Source organism: Castor canadensis, chromosome 16 (assembly GCF_047511655.1).
Source record: "Castor canadensis chromosome 16, mCasCan1.hap1v2, whole genome shotgun sequence".
In the NCBI taxonomy this organism is placed as follows: domain Eukaryota; kingdom Metazoa; phylum Chordata; class Mammalia; order Rodentia; family Castoridae; genus Castor; species Castor canadensis.
In genome coordinates, this window is record NC_133401.1 from 30,180,856 (window position 1) to 30,203,850 (window position 22,995).

Below are 22,995 nucleotides of genomic sequence, written 5' to 3' on the forward strand. Positions count from 1 at the left end.
ACACAGGATGGGGCAGGATGTCATCATTGTGCTCGGAAAGGTGTGTGGTTACGAGTTCTTTATTTCTAGAATTTTCTACTTGATGTTTTTGGACTGTAGTTGACTTCAGTTAACTGGAATCACAGAGCGTGGAACCACAGCTAAGAGAGACACTGCCTAAGGACACAGGGTGGGCAGTCAGTGAGCTGTGTTCATTTGCACAGCCAGTGTCTATGTGGCAGACCTGGGATTCAAACCCAAGCAGGCAGACTCCATCATCCATGGTTTTAAGTGTGGGGCTGCATGCTGGGAAGATCTTGGAGGACTGACTGTCTTCTGCTTTCGAGCTCACAGATAGGGCAACTGAGGCACGCATATGACCCGAAGGCATGAGCTAACCATCCCCTGACTTCATTTTCCTTGACCATTTGAGAAATCCATCCTTCCATCGGCTCATTCATCCAAGAGAGAGGGAATGTTTTCTAGAAAAACTCCACGCGTGCCTTCACGATGGCTCCTGTGCTGAGTGACTAAATGCAAGCTGATGGCCGCTGCCCAACCTCCCTGGCTCCCCTCACCCACGTCCCCTGGCTCCTGCACCATCTGACGCCCACTCCTTGTGTTCTTCCAGCAGGACACACATCCCATCCACCATGTCCAGACAATCTCCATGACATTCCCTCCACCCAGAGTGATTCTTTCCCTAGTGACCCACAGGCTCCTCTGTCCCTCCATTCAGTTTGAGTGAACACTACCTCTTCCAGGAAGACCTCCCTGACCTGCTTGTCCCAAAGGACCATCTGATTCACACTCTACCTCCCCTGTCCACTCTTCATGGAACTGGACATCACCAAGTTAATGCTGTGGACTGATGGCCACCAAAGATAAAAGAGCCACCAGGGGACAGTCTTCCTTGCCTCCTACCTTCACCCACCACAGCTAACTCCTGCTGACCCACTGTGGACCCTAGTCAATATTTTCAGATTAGTTGACTGCCTCATCCACCTCAGGACAGAGATATGGCACTTATTTATTTATCTATTTATTTATCAGCAGCACTGGGGTTTGAACTCTGGGCCTCCTGCTTGCTAGGCAGACATCTACCCCTTGAGCCGAGTCTCCAGCCCTTTCTGCTTTAGTCCCTTATTTTTCAGATACAGCCTCCTGCCAGGTCCCCTGCAGAGAGAGAGGCCAGTGTGGGCTGTGGGATCTGCATGCAGTGGGACTGCAGATGGGGGACATCCTTGTCCCTCAGGAGCTGCGTCCTCTGGCGCCCCTTCCCTCCTTCAGTTCCCAAGGCAACGGCCTGAGCCACTTCTGAGCAGGGGACTCCTGAGCAGGGAATGGAGTGGACAGTGGACATCACAGTCACAGTCACATTACTGCAGAGGACCAGGATGCTGGCATCCGCAGTGCTTCTCCATCCCTGCCAAGAGTAAGCTGAGCTGTGCCCTCCATGGATTCAGACAGAAGTCAGGAGTCCAGGCTCAGCAGCAGTGACACAGCAGGTGGCGTTGTCACCGTCCATCACCAGGTGCACATCTGCACGTGTGTGCTGTTCCACTGCACGTCCTCTGCTGTCCCACTGCGTGCAGATGCCACAGCCCACACTGGCCTCACCCATCTCTACAGGGGACCTGGCAGGAGGCCCTATCTGAAAAATAAAGGACTGAAGCAGAAAGGACTGGAAATGTGGCTCAAGGAGTAGACAGACACCTGCCTAGCAAGCAGGAGGCCCTGAGTTCAAACCCCAGTGCCACAAAAAAAAAAGCCCTTATCCATGTTTATAGCAGCACCATTCACAAGAGTCAAGCTAAAGAAAACATCACATATATACAAAATGGAGTATTACTCAGTCACGAAGAAGAATGAAACTGTTGTTTCCAGAAAAATGGCAAAAAAAAAAAAAAAAAAGCCAGACTGAGAAAGACCAAGGCTGCAGTTTTCTCTTGTGTGCAGAACTTGGTCCTTAAAGACAGAACACAGGAGAACAGGGCAGGCACCAGCAGGAGGATGTGGTCAGAGGTCTTCATAGCACACATGGAAGTAGAAGAGGGGCATGGGGATAAGAAGAGTCACAGAGGGTGATTTTGATCCAAGTGCCTTCTGTGCATGTGTGCATCCATCACAATGTTTGTAGAATGAATATGTGGGAATAAAAATGGACTTTCAGCCCAGAACGGATTCAGATCAGGACTCACTTCTCCAGGGTGTGACTGCACAGCAGGCGTCCCCGCTGCAAGAGAACAAAACCTCCCTCCCTCCACTGTTTCTCCTTGCATCGCCAGAGACTGTGCACAAGTAGGCACCAAGGGCATGCGAAAGTGCCCATGAGATAGTCTGTACCTAGTCCGTGCTTGTTGAATGAATGAATGAGGGAAGGAGTGAGTCTTGAAGACAGATGACGTTCCTGTGGATGAGGAGTGGGGGGAGTGGGCTAACTGCCTGAAAGCCTTGTCCTCTCCCCTATGCAAGGCACTCTACCACTTGAGCCACTCCACCAGTCCTAAAATTGGGGTTTAATATGATGTGCAATGTCCTTCCATCATGTGCTCCCAGCCTTGCTGGCTTCCCCCAAAGTAAACTCCCCATTTAAATATGTGGGTATTTTTTTTTTAGCTTCAGCTTATGAGAGAAAATGTGGTATTTGACTTTGACTTATTTTACTCAATATGATGATGTCCAGTTCCATCCATTCTCCTGCAAACGACATAACCTCGTTCTTCTTTATGGCTGAGTAATACTCCACTGCACATGTACCGCAAGGGCACCTGGGCTGGCTCCGTAACCTGAAAGCCTTATTTCGCACAGGAGCTGGAGAGTCTTTGCACCATTACAGGGCGAACGAAGTCGTCTCCCTGCCGAACCCACCCCAAATCCACATGTTGAAGTCCCAGCCCCCAGGACCTCAGGATGTGCTGCATTTGGAAATCCGGCATCGTGGGTGTAAAGGATTTTATAGAGATGGAGGGGTGGGAGAAGGAAAGGCGTCATGAGAAGGGAAGAAAATGGCAGCCAGGCAGAGAGCCAGTGCCAGGGCTGCCCAACAGGGCTTGGGTAGAAGTGAGCTGGGATTTGGCTGATTGGTTTTGGGGTTTTTCTTTCTCGGGATCAGAGTCTGAATTCTGCCTTTGTGGAGAATATCTCACCTCAGAGCTTGGCATCTTGGTTCCGTGTAGCCCGGTCCACGGGTTGACCGACCTGCACAGTCCCTCAGTTCTGTGAAACAGTGTCCTCCACACAGGGCTGCGGGTTAAGATGAGGTCTCTAGCATGGCCCCTGATGAAAGGTAAGTGGTGTCCTTGCACAAAGAGGAAATTCAGACTCTGCAGATGTGCGCAGGCTGAGGATGGCCAACACCACCTGCCAGCTGAGGACAGTGGCCAGCCTCACCTGGGCCTGGCTACGAAGCCACCCGGCGGTGACACTTCGTCATGGCAGCCTCACCAAGTCACATGCACGCCCGTCATTGTCCCCATGTCTACAATCAGGAATAAATCAAGACATAAAGCAAAGACAACAAAGCACAATGGCGTCCCTCCGTCTGTCTGTCCTCTTGCTCAGCCAGGTCCCCCTCTCTGGGCTCCCACCTGTCATGAGGGGGAAGGGGGAAGCTCAGGTTGTTGCCATGGGAAACCACAGTGGGACTGGGGGAAGGGCAGGAGAAGAAGGTCCCCAGGAAGCCACCAGCTCCTGGCTCTGCAGCAGCCTGGCTATGGTGGCCCCAACCCAAGCTCACCCGAGGCTCAGTAAGTGCCTCATAAATGAACAAACAGAACTGTGTGGCCTTCACATGGCTCCCAGCGGCCATCATGGCGCTGCCCAGGCCCCACATTTGCTGGGAGGATTGAATTTGATCCTACGTCTAAAAAATGCATTAAAAAAATTAAAATTTGTTTTAGGAGCTTTGGTAAAGCTGGTGCTGGTGGCTCAGGTCTGCAATCCTAGCTCCTTGGGAGATTGTGGCTCTGGCAATAAAAAAATGATAAATAAAAAAAAAGTTGGCAAGACCTCATCTCAACAGCAAAACAGTGGGCATGGTGGGGCCTGTCTGTCACCCCAGCGACCGTGGGAGGCAAAATCTAGGATTGTGATCAAGGCCAGCTTGAGCAAAATAGAGACCCCCATCCGCAAAACAACCAGAGCAGAAAGGGCTGGTGGTGTGGCTCAAGCGGCAGCGTGCTTGCCTAGCAAGTGCAAAGCCCTGAGTTCAAACCCTGGTGCCTCTCAAAAAAACAAATCAATAAATAAAAGGCCTCACGGCATTGCCTGGCAGGAGACCCTCGCACATGTGTCCCATGGCCTCCTTCCCGAGTCCCCGCCTTTGCTGCCTCCTCCTGCTTGAACGAAGCTGGCCCATGTGTTTCGCTCGTCCCCTGTTTTATGTCACTAAGCCCCCAGCTGAAGCCCCGCTGTCTGTGAGGGTGGGGTCTGCCCCCATGTCCCAGGACCCCATGGCAGTGCCGGGCTGTCATCCATGTCTGGACAGACACAGGACAACACATCAAGGGTCACTCTTAACACACATGTGTCCTTTGAGCTCATGCTGTCACTTCTGACTGTGCAAGAGGTGACATTTCTGCAAACCCCATTCAGCGTCCACAGCAGGACATGGTCCCCAAACCTCAGGGTCCTGGGGGAGACCCTGAGCAGAAGGTCTTGTCACCATCCTGGTGGTGACAACAACACCCAGGATGAAGGACAGACAGGTGACCCCAGAGCCCACAGACAACTGCAGAGTGGGTGTGGGGATGTAACTGTGAGATGGTTTATGCAAAACAGCTCATGCATAATAATTATGCCTCATAACACATGCGCGGATATACAAAACAGCCCAGGCACAACGCCTGCAGGTGATTTTTGCATAAATGCAAATGCAAATCTTACCTCTGGGCAAGACACAGAAAATGGTGTCACCGGGAGGAAGAGATGACAGGGATGGCACATTTCTATCTTGCATGTCTGTCCTGTCTTCAAAATGAGCAGATGCAACTGAAGAACCATTGGTGTGACAGGCATAGCTGTGTCCCCCACGTGTCCCTGTGGTGTGGGTGACGCAGGTTCCCATGTTTGCAGCCACCATGGCATCAAGAGGAAAGCAAGTCGACGAGCAAGCAACAAAATGACAAAAGTTCTCACAAGACCTGTCCTCAGTCCTCGGTACCATCAACCGTGCAAGGGCCTCAGCGTTGGGTTTGCATCGGTTCTGACCTAGGAGAAAAGCAACCAGAACTTAGGAAGCAGTCCTTGATGTTTGCCACCTGGAAAGTGGAAATTTAGAAATATCAATCATATTTCTACCAAAAATATTCTATTATGGCCTGAAAATGCTAAGTGCCAAGTGTGAGTCCAGCACAGGGCAGAAAAGGTCTCTAGTGAAAGAAAAAACATCCAGGCGCCAGTGGTCACACCTGTAATCCCAGCAAGTCAGGAGGCAGAGAACAGGAGGATCGTGGTTGAAAGCCAGCCTGGGGAAATAGTTCACAACATCTTATCTCAAAAAATCCTTCACAAAAGGGCTGGTGGAGTGGCTCAAGGTGAAGGCCCTGAGTTCAAACCCCAATACTGCAAAAAAAAAAGTAAATGAAAAGAACAGTGCCGGGAGTCATCACATTGTTCTGGGACTTAGTGTAAAGTGATGGTGATCAGTCAGTCATGGCATCAGCACCCGGGAAAACACATGCACACAGGAACAGAACAGAATCCAGATTTGCAGCTGTCCACTGTGGTCACTGACTTCTTTTTCTTTTTTTGAGACAGAGTAGCTCAGGCTGGCCTTGAACTTTCCATCCTTCCATCTCAGCCTCCTGACTGCTGGGATTATAGGCGGCATCAGCAGACCCAGCTCGATTGACTTCAACACAGGCAGAGAACTCATGACAAATACAGAGCGAGCATGGGAGCCTCTGAAAGGACGCGCACGGGTATCTGTGACATGGGAAGGAAAAGAGATTCTGAGACACCATTTAAAAGTCGGTAACTTGGGGGCTGGTGGAGCGGCTCACAAGCGCCAGGCCCTGGGTTCAAACCCCAGCTCCACCAAAAACAAAAAGAGTCATACCAGAATTCAAAAAGAATGTCTACACGTGGTAATAGATAGGCCCATTTTAAAGGGGCACAAAATTTGAACCGATGCTTTCTGAAAGAAGGTTGGGTGGAAACAAAAGGACATGCAACCCAAGAAATGCAGACGAAACCCAAGAGAAGACATAACTGCACAACCCCCACCATGGATGACAGAGGGGACCACGTCGCCCTTCGAGAAACAGCCTGAGCCCTACTGAGAGGAGAAAACCTGGATCAGCTAAACGCCATGTGGCCGAGCACAGTATGCACGCCTGTAATGCTAGCACTGGAGAGGCCAAGGCCAGCCTGGGCTAGAGATTGAATTGTTCAAAAATATCTCCATCTGCTTTATTGATCGTGATCACAGACTGTAAACCACCCCCACTGTCTATTCACAAGAAAATCATCTGATTTAGAAATGTCCATGTAACAGAATACTACCCAGTCATGAAAAAGCAACAAATGCCTGGCCATCAGAATGATTATATTCCATGTAAATATTAACTTCCAGGACAAGGGGAATTAATCTGTGGTGAGAAGATTGTTTTTTGGTGTGTAAGTTCTGGGATTTGAACTCAGGGCCTTACCCCTTGAACCACATCCCCAGTCAACCCCAATTTTATTCCATATGGCGTCTTCAGCCTGGGACACGGCTTGGTAGTAAAGTGCTCGCGTAGCATATGCAAGGCCCCGGATTTAATCACTAGCCCTGTAAAAAAGAAAAGGAAGTTCTCTGGGTTCCTAGAAAAGCGGGTTTGGCGTGGAGGTTGTTTTGTGCTTGCAGCAACCCCATCAATCACGATATTCAACTTGCAGAGTCAACGCTGGTGCCGACACCGCTGCACAGACAAGGAGGGGCGCTGCGCAGATACATGGAGGAGGATTCAGCCACGAAAAGTGAAATGACGCCATTTGCAGGAATATGGGTGGAGCTGGAGCTTGTCATTCTGAGTGACGTGAGCCAGGCTCAGAAAACAAATGTCCTGTGTTTCCTGTCACACGTGGAATCTAGATTAAAAATTCACAATGTGACATGATGAGAAAGTGGGGGAAACCACCAAGGGAGGAGGCAGAGGATGAGACAGAAGAATATTAGACACACATGAAAAAGCAAAAGGTCACAACAAAGCCACCAAGAGCTTCAAAGGGGGGGGTGACAAGGGTCACCAGGGGATTTGATTGTGGATGTCACCGTGGCATATTAATTTACAGTAATATTATATTTATTTATTTATTCCTTTGTCCCTGGAGCCTCCTGACAGAGATGCATTCCCTCCAGACCCCTGAGCTCTGGCCACCTCTGTCCCTGTCCTCCTTTGTCCCCATCCTCCTCTCTGTCCCTGTTCTCCTCTGGGCACAGGGTGGGCACCATCATGTGTCCATGTGTCTGTCCTGCTGTTTTTCTGTGATATTTCAAGGACACTAATCACAGCACACTCCTGCAGATTCTGAGAGCCTTGCGAGCATCTCCTGTGACTTGGTGGTGACTCACGCTTGAGTCCCTGAGTCGTGACACTGGCAGCCAGGTCCCCACGGAGCCCCCACCATCCCACAAAGGCGATGATTCACTTGTTTTCCTGTTCTCCCAGCGAGGCATTGCTCACAGTTTCAAAGTTTCTGTGAAGTTTAAAATTATGAAATGCAAAATACAGAAGGAAGGTGGAAGCCAGTGTGGTGGCTCATGCCTGTAATCCCAGCTACTCCGGAGGATGACAGGTGGAGCCCCCCACACAAAGACCCCATCTCAACCAGTACCAAGCCGGTGTAAAGCATGGAAAGCATAAATGGAGGGTCGAGATCTGGGCAGGCCTGGGGATAAAACTCCAGACCCCGTTCAAAGAATAACTAAAGCCCAAAGGGCCAGGGTTGTGGCTCTGTAGCACACTACCTGCCTGGCAAGCACAAGGCCCTGAGTTCAAATCCCAGAGCTGCCAAAAAAAAAAATCCCGTAAAACCTGCGGCTTCTGAGCTGCAGGGACCAAGCCCCTGGGGTTTTATCCTCTACGAAGCCATCGACCAGACACAAGTTCTCATGGCCACCTCTGCTCATCATATCACCATCACCGTCCACCACCGGGTGGCCACAGTGGCAGCAGGTGACATCCCCTCACAGCCACTAGGGCGGGTGTTTAGGGGATGACCTCTGGCTGTGACCCCTGTGTTGAAGATGCTGCTCCACGTCCCCTTTGGCCTCGTGTGAGGAATCTGAGTTTGACGGAGTCAAGGTTGTGCCATCTCCACCCCATGGCACAGCGTGTTGGGGACATCAGGCTGGCACAGCTGGGGACCGTGGCTCCTGCCCTGCTCCTCTACTTGCAGCATAGCAGCCATAGAGATTCTTTGGGATGGGGGGGCCTCCTTCACCCTGCATAGCTGGGAAAAAGCTTTGATTCCAGAGACAGCGACGGCTGCAGAGACCTCAGAAATGACTGAAGTCGTTCATCTCCACGGCCCCATGGCCCTGTGTCTCTAGTGACAGCCAGGCTTTGTGATGACCAGAGACCTCAGTCCTGTCCTGCTCCATAGACATGGCGCTCTTCATCTAAAGGTGTCAACACTCACACCTCGGCCTCCAGTGTCCAGGAAGACTCTGCGTGATGGACATGTAGTGACCCTTGTCCCCTTTCTCTGACTAATCAGCTCTTTATCAATGGGGTCTACCTATAGCAGCAGAGTGCTCAGAATTAAGATGAAGTAGAGGACCTCTCTCCCTCTCCCTCTCTCTCTCTCTCTCTCTCCCCCTCTCTCCCCATCCCCTTCCAGACCCTGTTTCAGAAAACCAAGTAGAAAGTGTGTTTCACTGTTGTGGCCAGACGAGGTCCATTCTGTGCAAATTTGTGCCAGGTTTGGGTGTCAGGGAGGAAGGGTGTTGGGTGGGAGACAGACCCCATCCCTGTCTGTCCGTCCAGGTGACACGACAGTGTCCTGCTGTGGACGTGTCTGGTGAGGAGCTGACACAACATGCGATGGACGGAAGGGGAGGTGGAGGGAAAGTGAGGGGCAGCGGACGGGTCCAGGCAGCCCTGGGAGTCTCTGCCACACAGTGGCAGGCACAGGTGTCACCAGGTGAGCAGGGGTTAGAGGTCCTGTCATCCACCTGTTGTCAGGTTCTAACTTGTCACAAAAGCTCCCAATCTGGGAACCCTCTGTCCCCATCACACAGATGGGAAGCTCATGCTTTGGGGTCACTCCAGGGCACACAGGCCACAAGACAACAGTGGAGCCGAGAACCCCTGTCACCCTAACTGCAGGGACGATGACCCCATCTGCTCCTCTCTCACTGCCAGGAGCAGGTGCTGGAGGCTCCAGCTTCCTTCTGCCCCGAGGGAGAATGTCTCCTCCCTCCCGGCTTCCGCTCAGTGTCGCACCCCATGTCTCTGTCCCCTCCGTCACACAGCCCTTCCCTGGCGGTGGTCGTTTTCAGTCTCTTATACAGATGTGTCATTGGATTTAGAGCCCACCTGCTCCAGGACGGCCTCTTCTCGAGCCTCACCCTAATTGCATTTGCAAAACCCCTTATTCCAAGTGACACAAGTCTGAGGTCACAGTGGACATGGCTTGTTGGGGAGGGCCACTATTCCACCCACCACTGTGATTTCATCTCCTTGTGTCTGACCAGGACCGAGGGCCAGAGGCACAGGACCCAGGGACAGAGGACGTCACCAAGGGGCTGAGCCAGGGCTCTCAACAGCTCCCTCTAAAGATCTCACTCGCAGCCTCCTTCTGGGCAAGATCTCTCTTCCTGCAGACTTGCGCTTTCTGCTTGGAAGATGCCCAAGCCCTGAATTCCTCCACCCTGTCCCCAACACCAGCATCCTGGTCCCAGGTGCAATGCAGGCTGGGTGTCTTTCAACTGCCAGCCTGACATTACAAGGAGGCCACAGGGGCTACGTGGATCCCTCGCCAGACTTCTTCTCCTCCTCCATCTATTCCTCCTCCTCCTCCTCCTCCATCTCCATCTCCTCCATCTCCATCTCCTCCATCTCCATTTCCTCCGTCTCCTCCTTCCCCTCTTCCTCCTCATTCTCCTCTTTCCCCTCTTCCTCCTCCTCCTCCATCTCCATCTCCATCTCCTTCTTCTCCATCTCCTCCTCCATCTCCTCCTTCCCCTCCTCCTCTTCCTTCTGTTTTTCTCTTTTGCCTCTGCTTCTCCTTTTGATTTTTGGGTTTTGGGGTGACAGAGTTTCACTATGTACCCTGGGCTGACCTCAAATTCACAATCCTCCTGCTTCTGCCTCTACAATGCTGGGATTACAGACATGCACCACCACGCCTTCTTTTCTCCCCCTTTTTGTCCTCATGCTGTTAGCTCCACATCCAGAACTCCCTGAATCTGCCTTCCGTACTCCATCCCCACTGCCGGTACCCTATCCTGGGGCACCAAGGCATCTGCACCCAATAGCACAGCACCTGCCTCACCAGGCGCCATTCTGCTCCAGCCCTGAAGTCCTCCATGCTCCCCACCGGGAGCCAGGAGTGGTGTTTCAGGTCCCAGCTCAGACCTTGCTACCCTCCTCATACCATCTGCACTAATGGTTCTCAGTGGCCCCAAAGAGCTCTCAGTGCAATTTAAAATCCTTGGGAGGTACTTTGCAAACATCTAGAAAAAAATCTTTGGCAATGCTGGGGTTTGAACTCACAGCCTACACACTTAGCTAGGAAGGCGCTCTACCACTTGAGCCACTCCGCCAACCCTTTTTTGTTTCAGTTTCTTTTCAGGTAGGGTCTTGCATGTTTGCTGGGGACTAGCCACGGCTGGTGACCTACCTCCCGAGTAGCTGAGTAGCTGGGGTCACAGGTGTGCATTACCACATCTGGAAAAATGACCTGCACATTCCCCTCTGGCCCAGAGGGAACCAGTCAGCACTAATCCAAACGCCAAAAGCACTTAGCCTGGAATCTGCACAGCTGCACACGGCTGTAACCTTGAACCTGAGAATGCTTGATACTTTGAATCAGAGTTCATCCAGCAGTCAGGGCAAGGCGGGTAACACAGCACACGTGTGACAGTGTTGTCCTTGTCACCACATGACTAGAAAGATTTGGATTTCTGTAACAGAAACACAGCAGAAATACATCAGGCTACAAAATCACTGACCACCTGCCAAGAGGATGCTCTACAGTCATAAATGAGAGCTTAAAGCATCTTTGCGCATGGGTCCAAGAGCATCACCCGCATATGGTGTTCCATGATAAAACCCAAAAGCAAACGGTGCCATGTGTGGCTACTTCAGACTTAAAACAGGAGAAGTCAGGGAGACCAGGACATTAATAATATACATTTATCTATCTACATAACTATGACATAAACAGAGACATGTGTTATAATTTGGTTCAAAATCCTCCCGAATGAGGGCTTATTTGTTTGTTTTTTGCAGTACTAGGGATTGGACCCAGAACTTCCCATATGTTAGGTAAGTGCTCTGCCACTTGAGCCAAACCCCAAATTTTGACATATAAATATGTATAATATTATAATGTAATATAATATAAAATAGCTTCACTACAAGCAAGGATCTGGCAGTAGAATTTGAATACAGAGCAGGGGTTGGAAAACTTTTCCCTAAAGGGCCAACCCGTTCGACTCTGCCGTAATGTGATCAAGTCTGTGAAGCATGGCTTTGTTCTGAAAAAACTTAATTTACAAAGGTGAGCAACGTCTTCAAGTCTCTACACTCCGTTTCCTGTTTTGTTGCCTCCATGTGCTGGAGGTTTTCTACAAATTGCCCGGGAAATGAGCTTAGGAGAAGAAAGGTCCATCTTGGCTCTTGGCTCTTGTGTGGTGAGGCAGAGCATCATGGCGGGGGTGAGACGTGGCGAAGAGTCACCCCATGGTGGACAGAAGACAGAGAGAGACAAGAAGATGCAGGGATAAGATGCATCTGCAATGGGCCCGTGACCTGAGCTCTTCAACCAAGCCGACTCCCAACAGCCTGTCAACTGTGAGCCCATCAATGGATCAATGGATCAATGGATCAATCTATCGATCACCTCAGTGCCCTCTTGATCCAGTCACCCCTCAACAGTGCAGGAGCTGGGGACAAAGCCCACAGCACATGGCCTTTGGGGTAACACCTCTCTCTCTCTTTCTCTCTCTCTCTCTTTCTCTCTCACACACACATATGCTCTCTTTCTCTCTTTTTGTCTGTCTCTCTGCCTCTCTCTGTCTCTTTCTCACACACACTCTCTCTTTCTGTCTCTCTCTCACACACACACACACACACACACACACACACATGCTCTCTCTCTTTCTCTGTCTCTCTCACACACTCTGTCTTTCTCTGCCTTTCTCTTTCTCTCTCCTTCTCACACTCTTTCTGTCTCTGTCTCTCTCAGATTGAGATTGAAAATCAAACAGAAACTCCTTGTTCTACTCCATCTGTTAGTGGGATTTGTCCACACCAACTGGCTACAAAGCAGCATGAGGCTGGGCATCGCGGTGCACACCTGTAATCCCAGCACTGCGAGGCTGAGGCTGCAGGACGCCTAGGTCCAGGCTCGGGATGCATCTTGAGATAAAAAGTCCTTGCGAGGCATCTGAGGATGGAGGGCCATCTTTGACAACACTGTGAGTTGATCAGCTCCCAAATGATAGAGGAAAAGCTGGCTGGAAGATGCAGTCACAGGACTTGCCAAACAGATGGTCAGTGCTGGACACCGTTCCCACGTCTGATCTGGCACAGGAGGCTGTGTCCTTCCTTCCTCCCCACCACGGATGCATGTCCAGCTTGGGAGCCGACCCTGGCCTTGGGCTCAGCGTCACTCGATAGAAAGCTGGACACCAAGGGTCCACGTGGCCATGTGGCCTCGTGTGACAACTCCAGTGCTTCCTCTGTCTTGGAAGTGTCCCCACCATGTGTCCTCCACAGGGCCAGAGCGAGGGGAGTGTGGGGAACGAGCAGAGCAGGGGGCCTTGGTGGGGAGCAGATTAAAAAGTCGACTTGTAAACATCGCAGCCGTGTGAGTCACCGCTTGTGCACCCTTTCCTCAAATTTTCAAAGTACGGGAGGGAAAATCACAGATGACAATACCAATTTTGGGTGGTTTTCTTGGAGACACCGATACCTTAGGAGGTGGTGCTAGGATCTGGCAGAGCAGAGGTTGGAAAACTTTTCCCTAAAAGTCCACCACGCCACGCTGCCCTGTGTGGATGAAAGCGGCCCCGTGCTGGCTGGGCGGGAGCTCCCCTCCCTGAGTCACCTCCAGCCCTTTTAGCTTTCATTCTTTTTCAGATCGGGTGTCAGATATTTGCCTGGACCAAAATCCAAATACCTCAGGTGTCCTGCATCTCTGGGATCATGGGCGTGCACCCCCATATCTGGCCTGGTGCTAGAGATGGGGTCCTGCTAACTTTCTGCCCTGATTGGCCTTGAGATCCTTCCAATCTCTGCCTCCCCGGTCACTGGGATTATAGGAATGAGCAACCATGCCCATCATTAGAAATGTCAACATTTTAACTAAAGATAGGATCTGACAGGGATGGCGTTAGGGCAGGGAGAGGGAGAAAAGGTTCCTCTCGGGAGAAAGAGACTCAAGTGAATTGCTATGGTAGCTGTGGGAGGCGCTTGGCAAACTTACAAAGAAAAACACATTTCTAATTCATTAAGCCTGCTTTAATTGAAGCTTGAGCTCGAATTTGCTCCTGGTTGAGTTCCTAATTGGTGTGGCTCTTGGGAACAATGGCCTGAGTTTATGTCAATGCTCACCAAGGCAGCGTCCATCCTGTCTTTCATAAAGGTTTTGATGCTGAATTCATCAGTGGGTTTTTGTGTTATTTTTTATTTCTTAATAAATATTGTTCTAGGGCTGAGGGTGTGTTTCCAACAAGGCCCTGGTTCCCATCTCCAGCATAAAAATAAATACATTTTTTAAATGGCTCAGCACCCTGGGAGGATAGGCGTGAGTTGGAATTAGAGCTTATCCCCCAACCTGAGGGACACCAGCATTGATCCCCCCCCAAAAAAGACACCCCCATGTCACCCTAAAGCCCAGATGCAATTCCACTCACAGCCACTAGAGGACCCCACAGCCTCCCCTCGCCCACCCTGGCCAGATGCCCAGCAAGACTACTGACCTCAGCAACATGGCATCCTGGGCGCCCTCATCAGTTCACATAACAGCTGAGAGCTAGTTGCAGGAGCCCCAGACCCGTTCTCCTCACCAGGACCAGGCAAGAAGATGACGTCAAAATTCTACCTGCTGGTTTCCACACACCTAACCCTGGAGAGTCCACAGTTGTCCAGTTCAGGGATAGGGGGTCCCCTTCATCAGGGATCAGAGAGGGACATTTCCAAAGGCCTGCATTCCCAGTGCTCCATCCCCAAAGCTGTGGGAACTGTCAGGACATGAGCTTCCAAGTGTACCCCATGTGGTCATCCACCTGAGATCCAGACCCCAGGCTCATCTGTGGAGGAAGACACCATTACCCCACCCCACCTTGTCCCCCACATCAGAGGGGACACGACCTTCCAAGCTCTGTGTGTTGCTCCAGGGCTCCCAACAGCCCAGAGCCTGTTCTGCTTAAAGTCGCCTCTGAGGACAACATGGGGTAGAGGTCACAGGAGGAGAGGGAGGCACCTGTCTGTCCACCTCCAGGACAGGACTGTGGACACAGCCACAACCTATAATCCCAGCCCTCGGGGAAGAGTGCTAGCCTTGGGTCTCCTGCTAACTTTGCCTGGGTTGACCTAAAACCTCGATCCTCCTCCCTCCTCACCCTGAGAAGCTGGGACCACAGACGTGAAGTACTGCACCTGGCTTGGTTTTTGTGGTATGGTCTCACCAACGTTGGTCTGGGCTGGCCTTGGACCCAGATCCTCCTACCTCGTCTTCCTGAGTAGCTGGGGTTATATTTTGAGTTTTTCCTTGATGTCACCACCCTTCCAGCCTGAGTGAAGGCACATGAGCTCAACCTCCCAGTCCTGGTCCTGTCCATCCCATGAAATGTCATTGACACTTAATGATAGATGAAACTGAGGGCGAATTCTTTGTTTGAGACAGGGTCTCACTGTGTAGACCTGGCTGGCCTCGAACTCAAGATCCTCAGCCTCTGGAGTGCTGGGGTCACAGCTGTGACACCACCTTGGCTGCCGTGAACTGGCAGCCTGGCTTTCCTGCCTCAGACGTGGGTAGTGGAAGAAATATTGAAGAGATAGTATGGCCATACTTCTCTTTTACAAAATATATATATAATTCTTATTCTGAAACATTTTTAAAAGGAAGTGTTTGCCTACCATGCACAAAGCCCTGGTTCCAATTCTCAGCACTGAAAAAAAAATCACATACGAAATTATCACAATGAAACCTCTGTGTATAATTAATATCTGCTAATTATTCTAAAGCCCTCAAGGAAAAAGACATAGCCAGGTGTGGTGGTGCACACGTGTAGTCCCAGTTACTCAGGAGGCAGAGGCAGAAGGATGAGGATTTAGAGGTCAGCCCGGACATAGGTATAGGGACACCCTGTTTCAAAAACAAAATAAAAGCTGGGTGCCGGCAGCTCACACGTGTCATCCAGAGAGATCAAGAAGATCACAGTTTGAAGCCAGCCTGGGGAAACAGTTCCTGAGACCCCCCATCTCAAAAATAACCAGAACAGAATGGACTAGAGATGGGGCTTCAAGTGGTAGAGCTCCTGCTTTACAGCGTGAAGCCCTAAGTTCAAACCCCAATCCCACCAAATAAATGAATAAATGAGCAAAGAGTAGCAGTGGAAATTTTTTAAAAATATTTTTAATAAATAAATAAAATAAAAACAAAAGGGCTGGGGGTGTGACTCAAGTGGTTCCGGGTTTAATCCCCAGTACTAAAAAAAAAAAAAAAAAAAAACAGAGAAAAAGCAAATAACATTTTGCTTCGTTCCCAGCACCTCTGGAGCTTCAAAGGCCAGCCGGCTGCCTGGGAAGGACCTGAGCCTCCTTCAGTGTGTATCTGTGGCTTTATCTGTGGAGTCCATCTCTGGGGAGCAAAGTCCACTAGTCTTTTCTCCTGACCTCTTGCTTTGATGTAAAATCCCATCTTGGGACGATGAGTGATAAATATGCCAGAAGCCATCGGCAGTGCCTTCTGAGTCACCTCCCTGATAGGATTCCCAGGCCAGCAGTTCTGCAGCATGTGTACGGCCTGTCCTTTGGGGGTCACATCCTGGGTCTTGGGATGCACTCACGGTGTGTTCTGATTGGTCTACATACACCTAAGCTATTGCGCCCCTGTGGGATCCTCTGAGTCCCTGTGGAGGAGCCCCCCCAACCTTTTTAAGGAGATGTGGCAGGGGAAATCAGGTTTTGGGGTGCCACACTCCCTTACCTAGCTGCCTGCCATCTTGTTTCCTTCTTATTAAATTCTAATACATCTTTGCTTTCTTCTGCTCTCCCCTCCTGGGAAATTCTTTTATCAACCCACAGCTCCAAAATCCATGACACTAAGAGCTGCTGAAACGGCTTTTGCTAAAAGCACCGACTCCTTCTTTGGCCCACGAACTAACTAAAAACAGGAGAAGCCTCGCACCCCTGCCTCCATTTTATATCTGTCTTTGCTCTAAGCCATTCTATTTTCAGTCACTTTGTGATCACCTTGGATTCCAGAAAGAATAGAACTGATAACATCTTTATGACAAGGGACTGAAACTTCCCAAAAGGAACAGTGGAGACTTGCAGGACAGACCACCCCTAACATGAGGACAATGACCTGTAATGATGAGGCTGCACCCTGGAGCAGGAGCAATCATCTCATGGGAACCAGATCGCTCCCCTCAAGTGATGACAGCGATGACATCTTCTCTGGAACCCCTCTGGGAACCCTTGGACTGAGATAATGGTCAATCAGAACACTCCTGTGACTGGGACTGTAATTGTGCATACCTTTGTCCCCTGCTTCTAGTTCTTTGTCTACTTAAACCTGTAACTCGTGACTGTACCCTGAAGATGGCTGAAAATGAGCTAAGTGCTTACTCTGCCTTTTCCCATGGCATGACCAGGGCCGTGTAATAAACCTCCTTCCTCTGCCTTCACCATTAATATCTCTTTATTTGTCATTTAGGGCAGGAATTTGGGCCTTGGGTCCAAAGGTCTGGTTTCAACACTAGCCTCAGGCTGAAGTGACAAAGCACACGTGTCATGTGTTGATGAAGAACTGTCTTTGAAGGGAACACTGGGCACAGAACCTGTCTCTGCCCCATCCCTGTTCCCCTCAGCTATGAGGTAGAAATGCTGCCTGAGCCCCGCACAGGTCCCCAGGTGGGGACACAGAAGCCACCAGTGAGGAGCTCAGCCTGGAGTTCCTGCACAAAGTGACACAGGCCAGTGGCTCGATGTCCATTGTTCAAACAACAGAAGTTAATTTTCTTACTGTCTGGAGCCTGGAGTCCAAAATTGAGGTTCTGGTAGATTGGAACCTCCTCTAGTGAGAAGGGCCTCATCCTGGCTTACAGATGCCACCTTCTTGTGTTTCCTACATGGTGGGAGGAGAAAGGCAGACAAAGACACGGAGAGGAAGATCTCGTGTCTCTTCTTGTTGGATCAAGACCCCATCTTTACAACCTCATATAATCTTAGTGACCCCTCTAAAACACTGTGTCTACACTGAGGTTCAGGCATCCACATAGGGATTTTGAGGGCACTGAATCATGGGGCAAGTTTTCCACTCCATGAGCGCAAAGGGGGTGAACATGTGGACTGGAGGAGGAAGATGGCCCCAAGACACCTGCGGGTTCCAGGAAACTCATGTCCCTTAAACAACATGGCATGACATTTGCACAGAACCTGAACCCCACATACACTCTAGGTCACCCTTGATGGCTTCTGGTGCCTAGTGCAATGGACAGTCACAATCTTCTTCTAACTTCTTCCACCTGAGAGTGATGTTAGCCGAGTCCACAGTGAGAACCCGTACACTGATGAACCAAGCGGTCACTACGGTGGCCTCCCCTGACTCATGTGCCCTTGCACACTCCGAGAGGCAAAGGTCCTCATTGCATGATGGCACCATGACTGGGTTTCCTGCTCGAACCAGCAAGAGACCCTGGACGTGGGGACCGTCCCTGCCCAGTGGGAGGGAGGCCTGGGAAACTCGGGTCAATCACTTGCCAACTTCAGAACACGAATCTGTATGCTGAATTCCTTGCAGGGTGTTCCCAACATGGTACAGAGCAATATGGGGACCAAAGGGGCCACAGAGTGAATAGTGACTGAGGCAAAGAACTGGGAAGGAATTGTGTTTTTTTTTTTTTGGCAGCACTGAGATTCGAACTCAGGGCTTCATGTTTGACAGACAGCTGCTCTACCACTTGAACAACATCCCCAGCCCCTTTTTGCTGTAGTTATTTTTCAGATAGGGCCTCACATTTTTGCTCGGGGTCAGTGTCACACAGAGATCTTACTACATATGTCCTCCATGTAGCTGGGGTGACAGGCATGCATCACCACGTCCAGATTATTGGTTGAGATGGGGTCTCACTAATATCTTTCCTGGGCTGGCCTTAAACTGCAATCCTCCTGATCTCTGCCTCCTGCAAATCTGGGATTATAGACATAAGCTACCATGCCCAGCCTCAGAAATCTGTTCTTAAAGATCCCAATAACCATTCTTGATGCCAGGGTCCTGTGAACTTTGGAGTTCTTTTGTTTTTGTTGTGTTCTGTTAAACCACATTCAGTTCTTCTAAAGGACACCCAGAAGCTGTACCTGAGTCTTAAGGCTCTCTGTCCATAAGACAAAAGCTAAACTTCATCCTTGACTTTAGGACAGCTTGTGTGTGTTTTATAAGACCATCATTGTGGGTGAAATCTTTTGCTACAGAGAAGCTGGAGAGTGACCAGAGATGTCTCCAGCAATTCTCCTGCCTTTTAGTTACAGGGACCTTGGAGCAGAGTGGCAAGATGGGGTCAGGGCTCTGCTCTCATGGGCAACAAATATCACATGGCCCCTGGCCCAGGGCAACAGCATTGTGGCAGCTGCCCCTGATCAAGGCAGTCAGGTCTGTCCTCTGTCACCTGCCAGGGAAGACAGAGGGCTGGACAGAGGCAGCTTGATACACTGCCGCGCCAACACAGCTGTCGCGGGGGATTAGCGGAAGGGAAAGTTGATCCCACGACAAATGGTTTAGACGTGTCCACCCCTGGGAAACGTGACCTTCAAGGACTTGTTTCCTTCAGAAGACGGAGAGCAGGTTTGTTTTCTAAATCCCTGGTGGACTGCATTGTAGATGACTTTGGATGTACCCAGAGAAACAGAATACAAATGACACATAGGCTGCCTTTGCCTCGAACAAGCCGCAGGTCTGGGAATTGCCAGGCGAAGAGTCCTCTTGGGGGCTTGCTGGGAACGATGGCTGATGGCTTCTGGGATGTCACATCCATCACTCACAGTTGCTTCGTAATAAAAATGTGTCCAGAAGGGGGGACATCTGCGAAGGCTGCTCCCCATGGGAGGAAGGCTTCAGCCCGAGGACCCAGAAATTTAATCACAGGCTTTATTAATATTTCATTTTCTTTTGCACAAAACAGAGAAGTGTTTTGTTGCTCTGGCTGGGGTGGGAATTGAGCAAGATTTGACTCTTCTTTTCCCAGAGGGCTGTGGGGGTTGGAATGGGGGAATGAGGTAGTCATGACCGCAGGTCAGGAAGATTGCTTTGGCCTTGGGTAGGGGAAGCAGTTCATGGCATCAAAAGTCCGAGTATAAAAAGTGAGTCCCTGATTGTCTGTGTTTCCACAATTACTAACGCAGGCCCTGATGCTATAGCTACACCCACCTCACACCACCTGCATTAGTTTTGAAGTAAATCCCTGCTGTGATCTCATCATGTTTCAGTGTCTAGTTCTTAAAGAGATAGACCTTTGTATACAGTTGATTTTTTTGGGGGGGGATGGGGTTTGAACTCTGGGTTTCATGCTGGCGAGGCAGGTGCTCTATGACTTGAGCCAGTCCACCAAACGTTTTTTGTGTTGGATTTTTTTCCAAGATAAGGTCTCATGAACTGTTTGCCCGGGCTGGCTTTGAACCTCAATCCTCCTGATTTCTGCCTCCCAAATAACTAAGATTACAGGCCTGAGCCACCAGCGCCAGACTAAAACTGATTTTTGAACCAAAGCAGAGCCTGTCCTTAGAAGGTCACCACCTAATACCATATATTGCAGGGAGAAAAAATTTCAAAAAGCAGCATGTATAAACACTTTCATCCACGTATAGATCCCAGCTATAGAGACCCTGGAGAGAGCCACCCTTCACATGGGAATTACACACTCTATGTGCTGTGATCTGGTTCTATGAGTGAGTATGGATTGTTGATGACTTGCCCAGACCTGTGTTGAGCATTTGGAACTCAAGGACATGGCCCCAGCCCCTGAGAAACTCCCAGGACAGTGGAAGACACCGATCATGGGCAGATAATACAGCAAGTGTGGTGTGGGTCATGTGATGGCAAAATGCAAAAAAGAAAATAGTAATTGTAAAATTAATAACAACAGCTGGGATTTATAAGACGTCTACTGTGATATCTACCCGGGGGGCATGAGCACTAGGAAGATACGTTAAGAGCCATGCTATCTTGTCAATATTTTTATGGCTTAGAAATGACTACTGTAGAATACTGACTGCATAATCTTAAATCCAAGAAAGCCACCCCTTTCTTCTTCACATGACAACACAAGAACTCCTTGTGAACCTCCTGGGCTGTTTCGTTCTCCTGCATAGGCCTCCTCATGCTACTGATCCTAGTTTCTTATTTGTTTGTTTGTTTTAAATATCACTTCTACTTATTGCACAAAAAAGTCTCTCCTTCCTGTTCCATCTTCTCTATTCCTGTTGAGATATTTTCCATCATCTTGCTCAAACTACCCTTGACTCTGCCTGGTCTATTACAGTGGTCACTCAGTGGTTTCCCTTCTACCCTTGCTGTCCTGTCATCAGAGTCCATGGCAAAGCTGAACCAAGAGAATTCATGGAAACTCTTTACACAATGTCTGACACCACCATGGGTGCTTAATCTTGACTCTTGTCTATCATTACTGTGAATTTCACTAACAGTGTTCAATTCATAGGGAGGGCCATGAGAATTCAGTCTACCCTGGATTCAAAGGCCAAATATGGAGGGTTCTGCTACACAAATAAAATTAAAATAGGCCAAGTACAATGGTTCACATCTGTAATCCCAGCTACTCGGAAGGTGGTGATCAGAAGGATCCAGTTTGTGGCCAGTTCAGGCAAAAATTTAGCAAGACCTTAACTCAGTCAATAAACTTAGCTTGGTGGCACACAGCTGTGGTCCCAACTAGGCAGGAGGCTGGAGATAAGAGGACCAAATGGTGGGGTGCCTGCCTGGTAAGTGAAGGTCCTGGGTTCAAACTAAGTATTGCAGGAAGAAGGAGGAGGAGAAGGAGGAGATGGAGGAAGAGGAGATGGAGGAGTAGGAGAAGAAGGAGATGGAGGAGGAGGAGGAAGAGGAGAAGATAGAGGAGGAGATGGAGGAGCAGGTAATGAAGGAAGAGGTGATGGAGGAGAAGGAGGAGATGGAGGAAGTGGAGGAGGAGGAGGGCGATGAGGAGGTGGAGGAAGGAAGGAAGGAGGAAATATTCATTTAGACATAGTTGATACAGTACAGAGACCTCCCAGGTCATTCCTTGATGTCCAGCTCTTCCTTTTTCAGCAGACACTCGATGACAGTGTCCTGTGTGCCTGAGGACTGTGATTTTGAACACAAATAGAATGACTTCAGAATCCAGGAAATCTCCTCTCTGGGGCTTTCTGTGATCCCCATTCTCAGCCCCACCTTTTCCATTTGCCAGTCTGATATTGCCTTTATCCCCAGCCAAATGGGAACTCTTATGGAGGCAGGGTAGTGACACCAAAGTGACTTCAACAGGAGAGGAGTGTGCCTCAGGCAGGCTATTTATCCTCTCTTGGTTATTCTCCCCATTACGTCAGCAGAACTGGGATTTGAAGTCAGGGCTTCATCCTTGCTAGGTAGACACTCTACCACTTGAGCCATGCTTCCAGCCATTTTTGCTCTGGTTATTTTAGAGATAGGGTCTTGCTTTTTGCCCAGGCCAGCCTAAACCTCAGGCCTCCTGTGTTTAGCTCCCCTTCTCATAGGTGGGGTGACAGGCACACCACATCCAGCTTTTTCCCATTGAGATGGGGTGTCATGAACTTTTTGCCTGAATTGGCCTTGAACCTTAATTCTCCCAATCTCGGTCTCCCAAGTAGCTAGGATTACAGGTGTGAGCCACCAAGCCTGGCCAGAATTTCCTCCTAGAATTTCATTCCTAGGTGTGTTGATGGCTTCAAGAAAGAGGTCACCAGCATGGGACCGAGAGAATCCAGGGATGAGTTCCCAATTAGATTACCATCAATCCACCTCCTGAAGATCCTGTTTCCCACAAGGACTTTTTGTTTAATGACCAGTGGGGAGAGATGAAGGTGAATCCTTGTCTGTTGTACTAACAGAGTAAGAGAGAGAAGAAAGGAGTGAGATGGTTCCTAAGAAGAGCGAGAGTCTGAGCACAGCAAGCCCACCTCATTTGCAGACTTCTTGCACATGGTTTGACCAAGGACAGTCAAAAAATCAATCAATCAAAAGCTCAAAATAAATTTCAAAACAAAACTTTTATATTCTTGCTGGTGTGTTTGCAGCTCAGTGGCTGCAGAGTGGCTGTCAGACATCCCTGGTGACGGTCAGTTATATTTAAATACTTGCATGATCTGCTGAATGTTTCCCTGCCCTCATTTCTGTGAAAATTTCTCTCCCAAAAAGTAAATGGTGCCCAAAGAGCAAGGGAAGTGATGCTAAGCCTCCCAAGCAAAAAAGGATATCTAGGGTGCTTAGTTGAAGTAGTAAGGAGAGAATTTGAGATTTGTTGGAAGGCAACAGCTTGTGTTTACTGGAAGTTGGGCGGTGCTGTGGAAAACCGAGTCAAGCACCTGAACTCTAGGTGTCCCAAACATGCGGTTTTCCCTT

At 49.7% G+C, this 22,995-nt stretch overlaps 1 long non-coding RNA gene across 1 annotated transcript in view; it reads left to right on the plus strand.

Moving 5' to 3' along the window:
- The window catches only part of LOC141418139 (uncharacterized), a 137,815-nt gene extending 120,775 nt beyond the window's left edge, over nucleotides 1-17,040 (plus strand). Inside the window, exon 3 of the long non-coding RNA XR_012442803.1 lies at nucleotides 15,911-17,040. This is a non-coding gene — a long non-coding RNA (uncharacterized lncRNA). The remainder of the gene's footprint in view (nucleotides 1-15,910) is intronic.
- The last annotated feature ends 5,955 nt before the right edge of the window (nucleotides 17,041-22,995 follow it).